Source organism: Cyanistes caeruleus, chromosome 8, assembly GCF_971803275.1.
Source record: "Cyanistes caeruleus chromosome 8, bCyaCae1.hap1.1, whole genome shotgun sequence".
Lineage (NCBI taxonomy): Eukaryota > Metazoa > Chordata > Aves > Passeriformes > Paridae > Cyanistes > Cyanistes caeruleus.
Window position 1 is genome coordinate 28,793,179 of NC_141708.1, and position 19,970 is coordinate 28,813,148.

At 41.3% G+C, this 19,970-nt stretch overlaps 1 protein-coding gene across 4 annotated transcripts in view; it reads left to right on the forward strand.

Moving 5' to 3' along the window:
• The window catches only part of PHYHIPL (phytanoyl-CoA 2-hydroxylase interacting protein like), a 126,901-nt gene that overhangs the window by 33,304 nt on the left and 73,627 nt on the right, over window positions 1–19,970 (forward strand). The gene's annotated exons all lie outside the window — the stretch shown is intronic.

Sequence of the window (19,970 nt, forward strand, 5' to 3'; positions counted from 1 at the left end):
AGAGCCACATTAGCAAATATTTTCTGAAAATAATCCGGTTTCTTCCTCCACTTGCATTCTGCTTAGGTTCTTCTCTCAGGTTGACCAGCCTGATTTACAACTGTTTTGTGCTCTAAATATTGTATCAGTTATTTTTCACCTGTGATGGTCCTCCCCTTCCTCCAGGAATGAGAACACATTTGTGGTTTGTAGTGGGGCTTTTTTTGTGGAAGCAAAAGTTTTGTGCCCTGAAAGGTGAAGATGAGGATAGGGAGGAATGGCTGGATCTAAGGTGACCCTGGCTCTCAGTGGCTGCTGCGTGCCTGGCCATGAACAGTGTTCACCACAGCCTGCAGCCAAGAGTTTCTGTCAGTAATAGGATGTTACCATGTAAAAATTTACTCTATTCAGTGCTCTCCCAGTAGCTGAAAACCCTACAGTATATCAGTGTTTTAGCCAAAGAGGTGTACTGCTCTTTTACCTGCCTGTAGTTACAATGAGCAGTGTATTATGTCTAAACTGTGAGTTCCCAGTTTGTCCCAACAGCCATAAGGCATTCCAGCCTGTAAGAATCTGGGCACAGCTCCAAGGGGGAGAATTAGCCTGACCTGTGTGGTGTGGCTGCACTTCAGCCTTGCAAGGTGCAAAATACAGCGTCTGGGGAAAAAAAACAGTAATCTCCAACTATGTGTTTTTGGGATCAGGGAACACATCCCCTATGCCTGCCCTCTATTCTCACTAAAACAGATGAATTTTAGAGTAGGTGATGACCCACAGAAAGTGGGAAGTTTGACTGCTACAGTTCCTGGGAGATTAGCAGAAGAGGCTGGATGTGGGCTGTGAAGGCATAATGACTGTTTTTAAACTTGTTAGCCATTTAGAGTTCCAACCTTATTAAATCCACGCACTACAACTCAGTGGCCTTTGAATGAATGGATTAATTCTGTGTTATTTTATCACTTCCCTCCTGCAGCCTGCAGCTGTGCAGTCTAAAGTTATCTTGTTTTTCTCATTTAGAAGTGTTGTAAAGGAAACTCCCTGGAGATGATGCAGCGTGCTGAACACGAAAACCTCCATTGCGCTCGATTGCTGCAAGCAGTCATCATAACAGCTCCTCAAAGCTGTAGCCAGGGTCACACTTCCCAGGGGATGTATTAACTGTAGGGGTCCCCTTCTTACTCCTTCATCCAGGGATCTCTTTGAAACACCTAGAAAGGTGAAGAGCATCAAAGTAGAAGTATTGATTTATGAGACTTGGGCTCATTTCTCGTCTGAGATGACTGTGAATTGCACCTTCTCGCAACAGTGTCAAAGCAGCTGCAGGTCCAGAAAATGGTGTGAAGAACCAGAATTTGTGCTCTTCATTGCTTTCATAGAGAAAATTCTGGATGTTGGGTTCTTTGTACACAGAAATCTCTCATGTTGAGCACAGAATACCTCAGGCCACTTCAGCTCAGTGGGCACTAGAAGGGCTGTGGTAATGTGTGCTGTATTCTAACAAAAATTTCCTATCTACTTTGACAAAGCATCTGGAAAGCCTTGCTGGCTTTCTTTTTTTCCAACTGGAAATGAAAGTTTGATCTGATTTTCAGGTCGAGAGTTATTCAGACATCCTTGACAGAAACAGAGGCTCTTCCCTGGAAGATGGCCATTGGGTGATGGTAAAGAGGGTTGAGAGTATATTGAAATATACTTTGTGGTGTTGGCAGGATGATAATCAGTTAGAGAGAAGCTCCTCTGAAGCCACTTTAGGGTTTCAGAAGTTGAGCAGTAAACACAGCAGAAGCAGTACTGCCCTTTCTACCTGGTCACTGTCTACTGCATTTTCTGACCCACCAAGGTGCCAGTTACATATTTTTCTTTATCCATAAGTTTTATTTTAGTTCAAACCTCTCCTCTGATAAATTTGGGATAGCAACTCTCCCACTCAGCTTTTTCCTTCCTGTAGAACTTTAATATGAATGATTTCATAGTTGGAGATTTTAGACCTCTGTGCAAGCTCCCTTGTGAAATGAGCACTCTGCCCACAGCCTTGGAAGCAGGGCAGCCCACACAAGCAGGGCACTTACTCTGGTTTGTTTAGAGGACTCCAGAGGACACTGGAGGCAGGAGAAATCTCAGAGATCCAGAAAGTTTGTCTTGGCTCCTGGTCTAAGGGACCTTGGGGTTGTGTTATCTCCTCCCAGGAGGATCTCTGTGGACACACACACTGCACAGTCACATGGCGGCTGATGTCTCTGCAGCCTCAGTACTGTGAAATTGGAACACTGTTGGAGCTGCCATGAGGGCAAAGATGAGCCACCTTTCCTGCAAACCAGCCCAGCCTCTGTCCCTTTCTGCCCAGCTGCTGGGCACACTGTATATTTTTAGGCTGGGTGCCTCATATTGCCTTGTAGGATTCATTCTTCCACCCTATGGCTGATACCACTTTGCTTCTACGAGTCAACCTGTCATCCTCCTGCCTCTTGACAGCTACAGGTCCTTCCTGCAGAACCAGTAGAGAAGAGGTGTCCCAGGAAGGCACCCTCACTATTGTTTTCCAGGGGTAAACCACAGCCTCAATCCAAACATGCTGTAACATTGCTTAGACTACTCCCTCCCTTTGTAGGCAACGAGTAAACTGCTCACTGAAATTATTCTCTATTAACAAGTTTGAATAATTGCATCTTATGCTGCTTTGGGTTTGTTACCTGATAGCCTGAATCCACATGTAGGTAAATGTAGAAAATAAATTACTCACCAGTGCTCATGGGCTGTAACTCCAGGTCTAACTGTGTGTGGGCTGACAATGCCAGTGTCACAGGGAGCTTGTTTATGGGGAGCTGGATGACAGATCTGCAGGAGGGAATGAGATAAAATGTCTCCTATACCTGTTAATTGAATCAGGCTGGGGTTCTTGCAGGGAGGGTGCATTTAGACAACATCAGGGCTTGCTTTGCATCTGAACAGCCCTGGAGCTGTGCCTGTGAAATCCCGAAGGCAAGCGATGAATCAGCTCCATCCACCCCTTGCAGCTGCTCCCGTGTCAGTGTGTGTTCAGCAGAGGTGCTCTCAGCCTGGGCTCTGCCCAGCGCTGCAGAGGATCAGGGCAGGGCGGGCTGGGGGCAGTCATGCCTCTCCTGGGACCCAGGAAAGCTGCAGCAGAGCTGCTTCTCCAAGGTCATGCACTCCTGCGACACAGCTGTCAGCCCCATTTAGGGTTATGCTGGGAGATTGGTTCTATGATAGTGTATGAGCTCCTGTAGAAATCCTTCCCTGTCAGGGCAGAGAGAGCATCCATCTCTGCCAAAATTAGCCCAAAGAGAAGGGCCCTTAGTGCAGTAGAACGATCAAGTCCTTTGTTTTCAGGAATATTACAGCCAATAGGATATGGCTGTCATCCTGTAATTTACTTCTGGAAAATGATCTGCATCATTAAATGGAGTCTGTAGAGAGGACACAGGTTTTCTGATCTTAAATTTGAGTACATTTAAGCATGTAATTTATAAACAGTTGTTAAATAAAAATTTTTGTGAAAACCTTAATGCAGCAGTCATTAAAACCAATATTAGGTTAATGCACAAAAATCTATTAGTATAGCAATAGCTTTCTGGTTTTATTTTGGCATTCTTTCTTACAATTACTTTTGGTTTATTCTTAACCTGGAACACTAACTTTGTTATTTACAGATGTAAACAACGTTATATAGGACTTGGAGGGACCGTCTGGATAGTCTTCAGTACAACCTTAAGACAATCTACTTCACCTGTGAGAAATATTTGTGTAACCTCTTCTTAAAACCTTACACAAAGATTCCCTCAACCATTCAAAAAGAAAGCTGTGTGTTAGGCCCTGAACTGTACTTATTCCAACTGAGACCTTGCCAGTGCTGAAGAAAAGAGAATAACAACCTGCCTTATTAATGCAGGCCATGAAATCTGCCTCTTGCTCATCAGCAGTGCTTTGCAAACTTCAGTTCAAGATGGTTCTTAATGCTTTTCTATGTATTGCTGCTTGACTAGTCTGATGCTGTACTGCACATTTGATTTTGTCTTCCTTGGTGTAGGGATTTGCATGTGATAAAACACTTTGAATCATGTCAGACAGAAAAGATATATATCAGAAGCAAATATGGCTTTGAAAGTCAGTGTAGTTTCTAATGTACAATCAGTTACTCAGTGATAGCTGCTCCAGTAACAGCAGAGGTTTCATTTCTGTTTGGTAGGTGGCACGCGTTTTGTTTCTAACAAACACAAATAACTGCAGTAGATTCATTTTCAGTGAGCCAGGAAGAAACTGTGACTTGTTGTTCCCAGCATACACCTGAAGGTGGATATATTCATATCCCAGACCATAGCAAATTTTGTGCATTTATTGGTACAGTAATTTGGGGGTTTGTGGCATACAGGAAAAGCCCATGAGACAGGTTTTATGTTGATTAGTGCTATCTTCTAATTGGTTACAATTAGCTAAAGTGGTTTTCATTACTAGTTCTGACATAAGCTTCTATGAATACTAAAACATTAGCCCAATGATATGTTCAGCTTTGTGACACAAATCAGGGGAGAGAAATTGCAGTGAACATGGAGTAATATTTTACATGTGGTTGAAAGATATTTTCAACACTTGAAGAAACTACATGAGATACCTTCAGACTTGCTTGAATTTATTGATATGTGATCTCGATGCATGGAGCTTTTGTTCTGGTTTTGGGTATAAAAACACCCTGGTAATGTGCAGATGTGGGTGTTAACTTCAGCCTCAGCTGCAGTGATAGCAAATAGGAATAGGATGGGCCACAATAATTTATCAACAGTCTTGTTTTCAGTCTGCTGTTGCAGGCTGAAGGACCCCTTTGTTCAGCAGCATAATAACCAGCGGGCAGATGACTTTGACTCTCTCACTCTCAGGGGCTCATGAATAAGACCTAATGAAAATAGCTGGGAGACAAGAGCGAGAGCTGCCTCCTGCTGCCAGCAAAGCCTGGCCTCTAACATCCCACACATCTGTAACAGGCCACATCCACAGCACAGCACACAGAGCCAACAACTGTAAACAACGGTGTCGGAGCACAATGTGGACTGTATGCATGTTTATTCCACATGAATTAACACAGGCCTGTTCTTCACTGCAGCAGAGAAAATAAAGAAATTCTTTGTCACTTTGCAACAGCCTGTTTTAAAAACAGCGGTTTTAACTTAGGATGTTTGGAAATTAGATAGCAGTGGTGATGAGAGGATCTCCCACAGTTTTGTATTTCACTGTCATCCTTATTTCCTGGAAAGATGGAGGTTATCTAAATATACCACTCATGAGAAATGCAAAGGGCCGTAGACACAAGTAGATCCAGTCATAATTTTTGGTGATAGTGTCTTTAAAGCCTCTAACAGAAATATTTAATTCCCTGAAATATTTGCTTTTTTGCTCAAAAAAGAGATGGTCTCTTACTAATAGTTAAAACCTGCATCCAATATTTAGACAGATAGACTGAGGAAATCCCTTCCTAGCAAAATAAAATACCTTTAAAATGCTATGTTCAGTCTCATAGCTAAACTCCAGCTGAATGCATCACAATCAATGGAATATTTGCCTGATAGGTCTCACCAGCCACTAGCATGAGTAGACACAAAATTTGCAGTATAAATTATGAAATATAAGTGAAAAATAGTTCAGTTTATCAAAATACAGTGGTGATAGATGTGTTGTGTGATGATAGCCTATGCAAAAGTTATCCTGGAAAAATATATATGGTGCCTCTATCACCTAGGTACATGAAAGAGGATGTGAAACAAGATTAGGTATGAGGTAATGATGGACATGTGGGGAGTATCATATGGGAGCAGACCAGAAGGGCTTAATTTGTGTAACTTGGAAAGGGCAAGAGGAGCTGTGATCACTTTAAATTAGATGAGTAGGGCAAAGAAAAACCATGGAAAACTATTTTGGTTCAAATAAAAAGCCATAATGGAGAAAACTCAGCAAAAGGTAACCACAAATATTAAACAGAAGTAAAATAATAATTTTTAGCGTTCACAACAAAAAAAAATAAAAATTGAATGGGCAAATAAGAAATTTTAAAGCATTTATCAACTGGAACAAAGAACATAGTGGGACAATAAAACTCAATAGCTGTTCTTTGTTAAGAAAAACTTGAAGTAATTTTGTACTTTAAAAAAATAGTAGGTGCAGCAGTTCTTGAAAAACATTCGCAGTTGTTTTGTTTGTGTAACATTCATTGCTTATTGAAGAGCCTTTTGCTCAAGGGACCAATCTACTTAATGTTAATAGGTCTGCAATAGGAGAGCCTTTGGTTGTGTCACGGTTCACACCGAGTAACAACCCTGCCACTCTGAAATGCGTGGGAAAACTTCCACTGGCTGTGCTCGCACTATCCCTCCGCTGGGAATTAGGCAGTAGAGTATCCATCCCTGTCGGCTTTGCAGCCTCGGCTGCCTTGACAAAGTGCTCAGAGCAGGCAAACATGGAAGGGCTGAGGCTGCTGTGGCACAGCTTGGCAAAAAAAATCCATAGCAAACAATCTGTTCAGCTGGTTTTCTTCCTGTTTATCACAATTATCTGTGATCAGATGGTTATAATGAATTAATTCAGCCTTCAGAATTCCCTCATAAATGCTGTATAGTGAAAAATTCCAAGTCTGAAGCATCTGCTTTGACTTTGTCTTGACATTCATCCCAATGATTTGAGCCCCATCTCTGTGTCCTGATTAGGAAGACAGGAGGACTGGAAGTGGTGATGCAAGTTATAGCCTAAATGCAGAAGAGATAAATGTTGCAAGCATCATGGTCTCCATTTCCAGACTTTTGGGAGAGAAACTCCCATAGCAAATTGGAGCAGGCATTGCCAAAGCCTCCATGTAAAGCCCAGTTGTGCACAGTTTGAAAGGCAGTAGTAGTTACACTACAATCAACTGAAATTACCAGCTACACAACAAGCATATGCTGTAGTTATCTTTTGATACTACTGTCTTTCATGCTACTGTAAAAATTTACAGTGGCATTTAATTTAAATTAACAAAAAAAATAATTTCATTAAATTAATTTGTATTACTGTTGCTTCTAGCAAATATTTCAAAATTATACTTAATTTACTTTAATTTTAGTATGATTTTATTATTTTTATATCAAGGGAGTTTTTAGGTTAAACTACCTTTCCATAACAAAGAAGAAAAAAACTTTAGCTTTCCATCCTCTAGTCATCTTCTAGAAATTAAATTAGTGTATTCTGAATAGACACTTTGGAAGTAAGTATTCAAAGCAAATGATTATTTTCAGGTGCCAGGGACCAAGATACTAATTACTTTTCTTTTGCTATCAAAGCTGTATCTAAAAATTGAGCAATGCATTAATAGACAGGTTTACCCCCACACCACATAACTAAAGGAATATCCAACATAACTTGTGAAAGACGATTTGCATGCAGGGAATCACCTTTCCCTGAGTTAGCACAGTGCTCAGAACAATTGGGCACCTGAGCGCTGCCATAGCAGATACGAGTACCAATGGTGCCATAAGTAGCCCATTAAAATGACACTTGATTTTTGTACATTATGTTCCTGATTTGTATAAAACTCGGAGATAAGAGACAAGCTGTAAGGAGAGCCTGACTCTCCACAGCTGTTAGGAAAGCTCTGGAAGAAGTGGGAAACCTTGCTCCAATGGTTGTTTGACATCTTATCTTAGCAGAATATTTTAACATGCAGGGTTTGGCAGGACCCTGGCTACAGCTGCTCAGCCCCATGTGCTCTCTGATGAATAATTGCCCAGTGCAATTGGGTATTGCCTGTATTCACACCAGCATACCAGACAATCCCAGACAACCCCATGCTCCTCAGCCAGTGCTTGGCAGGTGGAGGATACAGAGGCTGTGTGGCCTGGGAAGCCTCTGGATTGCAATTTATGTACATAGATGTACTTTAGTTCAGGGAACTGGTACTTATCTGTTGATTACAGCTCACAAACACACATTTTCTCAGCCATAATTAAGCTATGGATGCTTCCTGCTTGATTTAAACTTTGAAAAAAGCAATTGGCCCCGAAGCTTAAGCCTATATTTTGCAGAAATGAAGCACCTTTCCTGTCAGAGTTCTTCAGAAGTTCTAATTGTATAATTTGCCCTGAGTTACACAGCATTATTTTTCCCCCAGAAAGGAGGGGTAATTATTTGAACATCCAATAGAATTAGTTGATAGAAATATGTCTTGTGGCAATAAAGAAAAGCAAATAAAATCCTTCCTTGATTTAATGCGTCAGTTAAGAAATTGTAAAGCAATGAATGTATCAGGCTTTGGATCTAACAGGGTGTACTGGGGAAAAATGAGGCTGTTAGAGTCACAGCTCTAGAACTGTTACATTTTTCTGAGACAGCAACAGAAGAAAAGAAAACTCAACTAAAAATAGAAGAAAGAGAATATCAATGTTGCATGCCTGATAATTAAGAAATCAATAACAATACTCAATGGTATGCCAAGCTCAGCTGCTTCTGACATTTCTAGGACCTGAGACTCCAAACTTCTATGTAAACCTGGGGTTTATTCATATCAGTATTATTGTTGTTGTCAGGGAGACAGTCGCTCATGTATTGTTGCCACACAGAGCATTTTAATCATCCCATCTGCAGACAGAATTTCTGTGTTTAAATTAGCAGACAAAGATTCATTTTCTCACTTACTTTGCATCTAGATAGTGTATCTTGACAAAAGTCCTGTCTAAGATCATGTGCAAAGAAGGGGAAAGTCATTTCAGAGAGAAAAGAGGCACCTATTATTAGTGTTCCCAAGATACACTGTTGTAAGATGAAAAAAATTGAGTTTTTTCATTCTTAATGCATTCTCTGCCAATGATCATTGTCTTTATTGTTAGCTTTTCATATTTGCTTGACTATTTTGTTACATTTTTTATTACAGCTATAACCACCCATTACAAAAAAACAAAAAAACAACAAAACAACAAACCCAAGACCCACAAAACAAACCAAACAAAAAACCTTCCACAGACAGGTAGGAAGATTTTTGAGTCTCTTGTTGAATTCAATAGAAATTGCCAAAGACTAGAATGTCACATAATTGTGGGAACACTGACTGTTGCTCATATGTTTTTAGTATTACTGAATAATTTATAATTTGAGGGAAAATGTGAAGTCTTTGTCACCTTTTATTTCTGTCTTCTCCATAAATTTAAATTTCTCAATGAGACAGTGTAGAACTGCCAGAAACATAATCAGAATTGTACCATAATTTCAACCCCCACAATTTAAAATTTATGGCTGTCAGTGCAGAATAATTGCTTCTCCAAAGACTATCACAACTCACCTGTAGGTTCAGCCTTTCACAGCCCCACCACTGACTCCCAAAGGCATGTGGGCTGGGATGACGCTTTGCAAAATTCAGAGCTAAAATAAACACACAGAACTACTCTGAAGTGGATGGATTCTCCCGTCGCTGTGTGCTGTGTCAGTGCTGAGGTAGCACCGGGTACCTCGAGCTGCGCAGAGCCAGCAGGTGCCATCGCAGCCAGGGCGGTGTGCGTGTGACAGAGCCAGGCTGGCCAGCGCGGGGCTGACACCCTGCACGGGCAGGACGAGGGGTGCTGGTGACAGCTGTGCTGCCGGAAGGTGGGGGAGAGGTGCTCTCTCGGTATTGATTGCCACAGCCCCAGAAGAGACGTGAATCCTTTTTGTAAAAGTAAATAAATAACTAATGGGCTCCTGGTGAGTGGAGCTGGGAAATTCAGAGTTTGTGCTGGGTTCTGCAGCTTGCTCTCCTAGTGGCCACTGGCAAGTCAGTCACATCCTGTCCCCCGCCTCTGTCTGTAAAAACCATCTATTACTTGTCTTGTGGGCACATTACAATGGTTCTTTAGCTAATACATGTGAAATGCTTTGAATGTAAACTGTGTTGGACAAGAGCATGTCTCTTTCTCAAATCTGCTTTCTGAGGTGACTATAAGCATATTGGGAATGTTTCTTCAGAGCTATGCAGTTAGAACAAATAGCTAGTTTGTGTGCATTTATAATTCCGTGGTTTTTTTGTTTCCTTTCCTGCCCCGAGTTATTTGAGTAAGTTCTTCAGGAGGATGACAAAGAAGGGAGATTTGAGAGTCTCACAGGAAAAGCTTGTCATAAACCTTTCAGGAACTGGGCTAAACCTTGGTATCAATGTCAATATTTCTTTTAAACATTTTTTTGGAAAGAAGAAATTGCAAGGATAAATTATTTAATTTTTATTTCAGGGGTGACTCTGTAAAAAAATTGTTTACTGCCTCAAAACTATAAATTGCATCATCTTAGGCTCAAATACAATGTTGCTCCGTAGACCATACCAAAGAGAGAGGCTTGGCTGATATATTAAACTGATCCTGGGTGCACAGTGGATCTTGTCCACTGAAGTGTGCCATATGTGCCAGCTCCCTATAGAATATAATCTTTTTCCTTGTGCCCACTGTGTTTATCATACTGTAATACTTTTTTGATGTAGACTCCCTTTCTGCATGTTTGGGGTTTAAGACTATAATTCTACTGCCCAGTAACCAGTGCTTATCTCTGCTCACCCACCTTCCATCTGACAAACTAGTGCCACAATTAATACCAAGGTCCCTGTTATAATTGCACAAGAATATAGTGGCATTCTTAGCAGATTAAGCCCTTTTTCCATGGACAGTAGATTTCCTTGATAAAAAGGGTCAGAAAAAAACCCAAACAGTTGTGGATAAACAAAGATGTCTCCATGTTTAGTTTAAATTTGATTCCTTGAGAAAACATGTATGAAAACATGGGATGAAACTATACAAATAAAATGAACTTTTGCCTTTCTTTTAGGGAAGTGTTCAAATGAAAGGCAAGATAAGATCTTATAAGGAACAAAAGCCTAATGTTCCATTTCAGGTGAAATGGAACACTTGAGGCCAGGCAGGCATCAAAACCAAAAGAAAAAATTTCACTCTTCTCTGCTTCCCATTTTGCTATTTTGCCTTCTTAGGAGTAAAATTTTTATGCTGTTGCACTCTGGCATAACCTTTGCAGAGTTTCCATTTTGCTTATCACCTCTGGGAAGACTTGTGCCCAGGTTTCAGGAGTAATTTATTGCTCAAGCAACAAGAGAAACCCATGTTACCTGCAAAATGCACAGCTTTTTTATCCTAAGTGTAATTTGTAAGGCAAAACTTTCATGATTCTGAAATTAAAAATATAGTCATCAAAATGTCTTCCAAAGTACATGAAGTGGCAAATGTCTCTGTAGATTTACTATAAACTGAGATTACTTTCAATAAAAAGTCACCAGAATTTTCCAAGCCAGTGGGGACCCACATACTGTATAAAAGTGTAGAATGTCAAGAAAATTAACTTGGCAGCACTTTCCACTTACTTTCCACTCTGGTATAAAACCTGTTTTTGCTGATTGAAGTCAATGAGGAATTCTGAAATCTCCAAACAATTGTTTTTTTGTCTTGGCTCTGTGTCTGAGTTGGTTACATGGGCAGACTAGGAAAGGCTACTTGTACCTCATCATGTAACTGTATTCTAAAGTGCAGCCTAAGCACTGAATTTCTCAGTCATGTTGTATCTTATAGGCTTAGATTCCCCCCCTAATTACTGTGGAGGCGGGTGGGCTGATTAACGAAGAATCCACAACTCTCCCTTGGAGGGAAAGCTCCTTGACAAGTTCCTTTTTGTTGGGGCAACAAAAGGAGTCACCACCACCCCCCCCCAGCATTCCTTTTTATGTACCCCATTGGTCCTTCCCCTTTGCCCCGCCCCTGAATCCTTAGTGGACTAGTCCTGATGCTCCTATATAAACACCGTTTCCCTCTGACTATCCGGAGTCTTTTGTAGCTGACCCCTTCATGGTAGCCGGAGTTCCCCTCATCCCTGGACCAAGAATAAAAGCTTCTTGCAGAACACCACGTGAGGCTCCTGTCCCTCCTGTGTCACCCGGACATTGCCCAAAGAGCTGCCATCACTCAACAGCCCTTTTTGGGGCTCAGAGCTGAGATCCTCTCAGCAGAGCAAGGAGTGCCTGTGTGCCCAAGAGTGTCCTTCCAAGGACACTCCTCTGGGAAAGTCGCAGCACCCAGACCACTGCCCAGGCCACAACAAATTTCACCAGCATAAACAGTTGTAGCTTAATTGAATTAAGTTGAATTGAATAATTGCTGTGAGAAGAAAGCAGATCTCATTGAAGTCACAGTCCAAATTAATGTTTTAAAACTCAACCCAGTACACTTTTAGAAGTTATGCCAAGTGCTGAATGCTTTGAGTTCCTATAGAAGTTCAAAAGATCTGCAATACATTGGTGACAAATCCTCATTTGGAGTGCATTAGTAACCTGCTAATTCAACTGTGCATTTTTATGTGATGTTCTATAAGCAATAGAGATGTATGCATCTGTTTATAAATCAGATTAATTTGTTCATTTATCAACAGAATCTACTTCCCTTAATTCTTCTGAGAAGCACATTAGACCATGCACTGCTGCAAGAGATTTCAGGAGAATGTAAGGCATAAAGTGTGCAGATGGGACCTGATCTTTTGGGGTAGCTAGCTTTGGAAATGGACTTGTCTGTTGTTTTCAGAGAGAGTTCTTGCAATAAAACACATCTCAGTGAAGGCAAACAGCATGGTGACATGTGACATGTGACAGACACACAGAAAATATGGTGCACAAAAATGCATCATCAGTCAAAAGGAAAAGGTGTAGCAGGCAAATCTGAAGGCTGCAGCTATAACCTTTCATGCAAAGTGCCTTAAAAACTTTAGTTCAGACTCACATCCTCCTTGAGGAGTGAGGAAATATAATCATGTCAGAGACAGTTGCTCCTTGTTTAGTATTATACACTTAGCGGCAAAGTGGGTACTGGGAGTTGGAAACCCCATGCACACAAAATGCTTGAAGATATTCCTGGTAAAGCAGCATTGGTCTGATTTAAAAAAAAAATAAATTAAAAAATCAAATATCATAGAGCTATGTGAACGACTTCTTAACATTCACTTGAGATGCCTCAAAGTGAATTTGAAAGATGAATATGGCACAAGCAAATTTCACCCTTGGTGGATCCATTGTTCACTCCCTCACAGTCTCACCTGAGGCACTTAGAAGAGATGGCAGGTTGCTGAAGGTACCCTGGGGGCTATCCCAGCACACATGCAGCTATGGATGCTCCCCTAAAAACCTTATCAGCAGGCACTGTGTTCCCTTCTCAGCTCTTCCAGCAGCAGCAGGAACCAGGGCTGCTCTCACAGGGCTGCTGCAAACCCTTGCTGGGGCTATACATACTGTTCATGCAATCAGCTGCCATTCAAGTTCGCTCATAGGACGTCCCCTGTGGAAATAAACAGATAAATTATTTACTGTGCAAGATGATACTGAATACCATTGCAGCTAAATATTGTAGTTACACTAAGTTCCTGTGAATAGGACATAACTTATTCATAGTCAGAAAGTGCAAGAACTCTTTCACAAGCTAGATTTTTGTCAGTCATGATGATTTTCCATGTGATCTGTACTATAGGAAGTCCTCTTTGAACAGAGGACAGTAAATTATTTACTGTGCAGGGAGGATGATCCTAAACGGTACAGCAGAGGAACCATGTAGCTGCAGTGAATTCACATGAGCTGTTCAGTGATGTGCTGTTCACAAACCATTTCTTTAGCCTGCCTTCCATGACAAACTGGTGATCACCAGCAGCCCATGAATGCTTTTCAGCTGGGAGACAGAGCTGTCTTCTGGAGAGCAGGCACAGGCTAGCTGTTCTAAATCTGCAGCACCTTCACATCTGCCCAAGAAGCAAGTTACTCCTGCCTGTGTAAATCCACAGGAGGTATCTAATTCATTATGGTGTCTCTTGGTGCTCTGCTTTTTAATTTGTTGTCATCTGGGGCCAGACCCTGCCCCTGGTGGCCGGAGACTTCATCACCTTTCTGCAAGGTGATGTATGTGCTGCTGAGTGCTGGCTGAAGGACATGGTGTTCTCAGGGGTGTTTTGAGGTGGAATTGAACCCTGCAGCTCATGTTCAGCACACTGTGTACATGGTATAGGCTGCCACAGACACTGATATAAGGTTACACATTGTTAGCCAGAACTACTGTTTAAAGGGGAGTGAGAAGAGAAAAATACCAGCAAAGACAGCAGATGGCATATTGAATACTGGAGTGAACTCAAGTGCTCATCCACTATAATGGCAGAATATTAATTTTGAACACGCAGCCCTCAAGCTGAAAAGGCTTGTTGTCATCAAAACCATTTTCCCTTTGTTTTATATAGAAGTATTTTGAGGTGTCTGTGAGAATTTTTGTGGTTCCTGCACCATGTTCCAGAGCACCTGGAGCCTGGCTCAAGAAGGAAGATCTCCTTGCTGCAGACCCTTATTCTGTGCTTTTGTCCCTCAGTATGGGAAGAATATGAAATATCACTGGTCACAACATTTTTAAGGAATGAAACAAAGGAAACTCACTTTCCACTTTCTCATGCCTGTCTTTATTCAGATGCTTTCTCTGTTTTAAGGAGTTCTGCCTCTCCTGCCTCTAATTTGTAGTGTGGCGGTACTAATTTATTTGGGTGGCTCTGAGCTCCCATCTCTCATGCACAGATGTAAGAGGTAGCACAGTGAAGCTGAGCAACACAGCTAGTGATTATCTCTGGTGACTGGACCAACCACCTTTCCCTCTGTAGCGCTGTTGAAGAAAAAGACTTGTCATCCTCTTTATAATTTAATGTAGATAAAGCAACATAAGAGTCAGTGTAAATGCAAATTGGAGAACATTTACCTGCAGAGAGTTAAAATCTGCTTGTCCCCATCATTCATGTAATCCTACATATAAATGTGTTTGTTGAAGATAAATTAGCTATCATAGTTAATTTATTCTTCATGCTTCTTATTAGCTATGTTAATTCCCTTAACTCATCCCACCACATTTCTCCTCTTTGCATCAATTCTGTTTTGATTTTCTCAGCACTGGTTAGAATAGGTTTTACATGCTGTATTAAAATACTTTCCAGCAACAGCCCTGTGCTTACTCTTACCTGTGTTACTTTGCTGTCCTACAGCATGGAGTTTTTACAGTTTTTTTCACTTTATGGACCCTCTTGAAAACATAGCGTTCTTTAGGTTTTGCCCTTTAATTTCTGGAAGTACCTGTATTTATGTGCTTGTCACCTACTTTTATACAATAAAAGCTTACATGGGGGCCCTGAGCTCAGTCTCAAGAGACTGTGCAGGTCTTTCTGGGATGCAGCAGGAAGACAGATGCCTTGAATATTTGTAAGAAAAGATGACATTTCAAGTAGATTAGAAGAGTATGTAAAACAGCATTGGGGTCATTTAGTAAGTGCTAAGACAGCACTGCACTGCACTCCATGTGTTATACTTAGGGAGATAGTGCTCTTCTCCCACTTTGGAAGTTGTAAGGGGATTTTGCAAGTCTGTGTGTCCTGTTTTTGACTGAATGCCACGTACAAGCAGATTCCACCAAGAGATTTCTGGTGAGCCGTGTGCTGCTCACTCACCCTTGGGTTCTCCTGTGTGTCTGCTGTGGGATGCCCCCAGGTTGTGTCCATGTGTGGTTTACAGCATGGCTCTGCACCTGAGAGCTCTGGCTACCTTCCCGTGGAACTGAAAACCATTTTGGAAGTGAGGCTGCTTCACCTTTCTCAGGGAGCTCTCTAAAACCTTGCAGTATGGAGCTGTTGGCTAAGTGCTACACTGTCAAAATCTAATTGCTGTAACTAGGGAGAGCTAAACTGTGGCTCTCCCTGCAGATGACAAGGCTGCTGGCAAGGAGATCACCCGGGCAACGCTACTTGTGGCTACCTGCTGAGGATGGCTGATGAGGCCTCTCCAGGGAGCTCTTGCACAGCAGCAATGGGTTTTGCTCACTCAGACAGCTCAGTGAGAAACCCAGAGAGGCGAGGAAGTCCTGCTTTCCTTAAGACTGTCAGACCCTCGGGGACTAGGAAAGGAAAGGAGACATAGTGATAACCATTGCTTTTCCAAAGAGGGTTGTTTCTGATCTTTCACTCCTTTGGTAAAAGCTGTGACACATTCAAAATGCCATGGAAAGTATTTTGGTTCTCAGCCATTATAAATTTTCTGCAGATCTATCTGGAAACCAAAATCATTCTCCAGCGGGAAGAGGACATTAAAGCATAGCAGGGGTCCAAGTCTCAGCTGGGGCACAGATCTGTGGGGATGCAGCAACCCAGCAACTCACAGCACTTTGGTGAGGGTCTAAGGCTAAATCCTCAGCCAGTGCCACCCTAGCAGCAAGTGCAAGTGTCTCTGTTGAATACCTGGACAGCCTGACCTTTATGAACTGTAGTTTAAGATTTTATAGCTGTACTTCAGAGGCTTTTTTCTGCCTTTTTGTAGCCACATAGGTGTTTATTTCACATTTTTGCTAGTAGGGAATGAGGTTTCTGATGTCTTTTCCATGGGAAAAGAGGATTATTTCATAGCTATGACCCATACAACACACTGTTATCTTTTCAGGTAACCATCTATTTAGTCAGTTTGAGCCTCCTTTAGTGCAGAGGTGTTAATCATGATCATTCCATGAAGGACATTAGACAGCCTTTCAGCATAGCTCTTTCTCTAGAAACAGTTAAACGAATGCACACTCTCAGTGTCTGAATGGGGTATCTGCATAGCTGATATTTCAAAAGCATCTTCAGCTTCAGAGCAAAGATCACAGAGGGCCCCGTGAGACACTTCAAGGCAAAACCGCACTGTGGAGCAAAGCTCTGCTCCTCCTTCAGATCAGGCATGTACCCCTCTTTCAAGTCTGTTCTTACAATAAACTAGAAAAAGCCAGTTTGGGTGTCAGTTCATATTTGCAAAATATTTCCATGAGAAGAAAAACAACCCAGAAAACAAGCAAAACCAATCAGCCCTGTGCCTGTCAGGTGCATGTGCTGCCTGAGTGAGCAGGTCAGGTGAGGGGAATACAGGACTGGAGGTAAATTTTCACAGGTACACTGTCACCCGTGCTTAGCTGGCAGATGTAGGTGCACATTCCTTGCCTCTTGCTTGTTCTGAACACGGCCCTCAGAGATCTAAAATCTCTTGCTTTGTTTAATTTACAAAATTCTCTGCTGATATTTTCCCCAAATGCTTCTAATGGAATTACTTAAGCTTCAGTTTCACAGGTTGTTATCTGTCTGTAGAAATGCAGCTTGAGAGATAATTTTCCAACACTTGAGGCAAAACCTACTGGCTTGATTCTAACATGTACTTCTAAGCAAAGTGAGTGATACTAACAGCTCTGGTCTATATAGTCCTTAATTTAAACATGCTCAAACATAAACTTTGATATGTAGGTTATAAATGACAAGTGCTATATTTTAATGAATTTACAAGGTAGAACTAAAGACTGTTTGGGCAAACTGAAAGTTATTGCATTCATAAAAAGTATGACCAGATAAGTGTTTCTGGTTTTTTTTTAATGAAATCAAAACTGATATATGCTAGAGGCTTTCAAACTTCACTGAGGAAATACAGTTTGATCCAGTAGTGATTTGCACATCCCTTCTTAAAAGGCTAGGCTTTTACTGTAGTTTTAATCAGACCTGCAGCAAAATAATTTCCACATGGCTGTTTAGAAAGGTTGTATTCAAATAGTTAAACATTATATAGGACATAGTATTGATGATACCCTTATAATTATTTCTCAGAAAGTTAACAATAGCATTGCTTTCAGCAGTTGAATATTTATCTAGGCAGGGCAATGCACAGACACCATCAGAATAACTCTTCTGTCATTATAAAAAAGAAAATAAATCAGTTGTGTGCTTTGATTCATGGGTTGAGTGGGAAAGTTTCAAAACAGGCACAAAGCATTGCAAAAATTTAAATTGAGAGAATCACTTTGCAGGCTCCAGTTTTCACAAACAACACAATCTAGTGAGTTAGAGCAATTAGTAGTTGTGTGAAGATGTCCTCATCTTTAATGAATCTCTGATAGCTGCTGCTTCTCCACAAGGCCTCATTAAAGCCTTGCAGGCTTGGAGCTAGGAAGAGATTGGCTTTTTGGGTTGGAGCCTTTGCGAGTCCTTGCCAGATGACCGGCTGCTCACACCCCAGTTAAACAAGCTGTCATTCACAGACAGAACTGACAAAACAGAGCAGGCATGTACCACCAACACACTGCACAGACCTGCCAAAAGGGAACATAAGAGGACTGAAGAAAAGTGATGTTTGGGGTCAAGGCATTTACCAAAAAATTTTCAAGAGATGTGCTTTATTTTTTTTGTGGGTGCAGAACAAATTTATTTCTGTTAGTAACACACCTCTTTTTTTATTATTATTTTTTTTTTTTTACTCTAGTGCAATAGGAGATTTTTCAGAAATTCCTTTTCTTCTGTCCATCAGAAACTAGCCTGAGAGCAGGAGTTTGTTCCTATTTCTTGCAATCAGTGCTGACTTGTCATGCCTGCAGCTTGTGAAAGGAAATCAGCCTTTTCTGGTCATGCTAATTCTTCAGACAGCATGAGGGCTGGAGGAGGTGGGGACTCAAAAAATCCTGCCTAAAGTTTGTCATGTCAGTTGAAAGCATCCGGTTCAATTTGAAAAGTCATAGCTGAAAAATTTCTGCAAATAGCCAAAAATAACAACAGCCTTGAAAATCACCCATGTAGCTTGTTTTAGAGAGTGACTGTGGGCCATAGAGAAGAGTGATACTTCAAATAATCACTGACTTCAAAAAGGAAATATGCTTTGAGTAGTGCCAATTACAGCACAGACATTTCATCCCAATTTTTGATCAGAGCACATAGTAAAAGAAAAAAACAAACCCCATGTTTATTTTGCCTTGTATCTTCTCTCTGGCTAATACATAAACAAGGTTTGGGAAAGCTGGAGGTTTAAAAATTAGGTATCTGTCTGCTCCAGCACATATTTTGCTGAACACTGTTTCTTAGGACTTCCAATTTGTTACTTTGGCATGAGTGTTTCACCTTTTTATTGAGTTGAATTGTGGTTTCCCAGCTGAAATGCAGACAGCACAGCAGGGTGAAAAATACACGAGAACCTCTTTGCTGCAGCTTTCTGTGGCATACATGAGCAGAAAACTTGATTTACTTGTCCGGGCATGCAGTCATTTGTTAATGTCCTTCCCTCAAGATTCCTGGTGCAGGGCAAAGTGCTGATACAGTGATACAAGGTTTTCTGATCCAATGTCTAGGGTACTTTCTCTGGTATTCCCAGGACCTCTTTTTTTTGCCAATGTACTTTGCTTATTTGCTACTTTGCTACTTTATTATTTTAAGTAATATAATTTTAGTTCTTGCTTCCTTTGGAAAAATTTGCTTCAAACCTTCTCCTTCAGGCAGCATCATTAATCTGTGCTTATACCTTTCTTGCCATGGCTCTCAATGAGTTCAGCAAGTCTGCAGTCACAGTCACTGGGCTGGTGTTCCCTCACTGCTTTTTCTGCTTCAGTGCAAATGCTGGTTCCTGTTCATTGTTAGCTAAAATAAAATAATCTGTCTCCTATAATGTTTTTATTGTGGGTGTTCAACTCTTTCTTTGGCTATTTGTTGCATTTTACACTGTCAATTTAACCTCTGACTTTAATCCCATGACACAGCTTTATGACATCCATCCTTGTCTGAATGCTTGATAACATCAGGTGTACTGAAATGGTTTCCTGGTTGATGCAGTCTACAGGAAAACAAGCAGTGCACATCAAGGTTTGTGTGCACCCTACTTACCTGTCTCATCTGAAGAGCAGGTAATTCTCAGTGCATATTTTTTGTGCTTAAACACTAAGCTGCTTTCAAACACAAATCAATCACCCTCAGTGCTAGTCAGGAAGCATGGTCTCAAGGCTGAACAACCCCAGCTCTCTCAGCTGCCTCCTCCAGCCCTCTGATCATCTTACTGGCCTCCTCTGGACCCACTCTAACAGGTCTACATCTTTCTTGTTCTGAGGATCCCAGAGCTGGATGCAGTGCACCAGGTGGGGTCCCATAAGGGCAAAGTTGAGGGGTAGAATCCCCTCTCT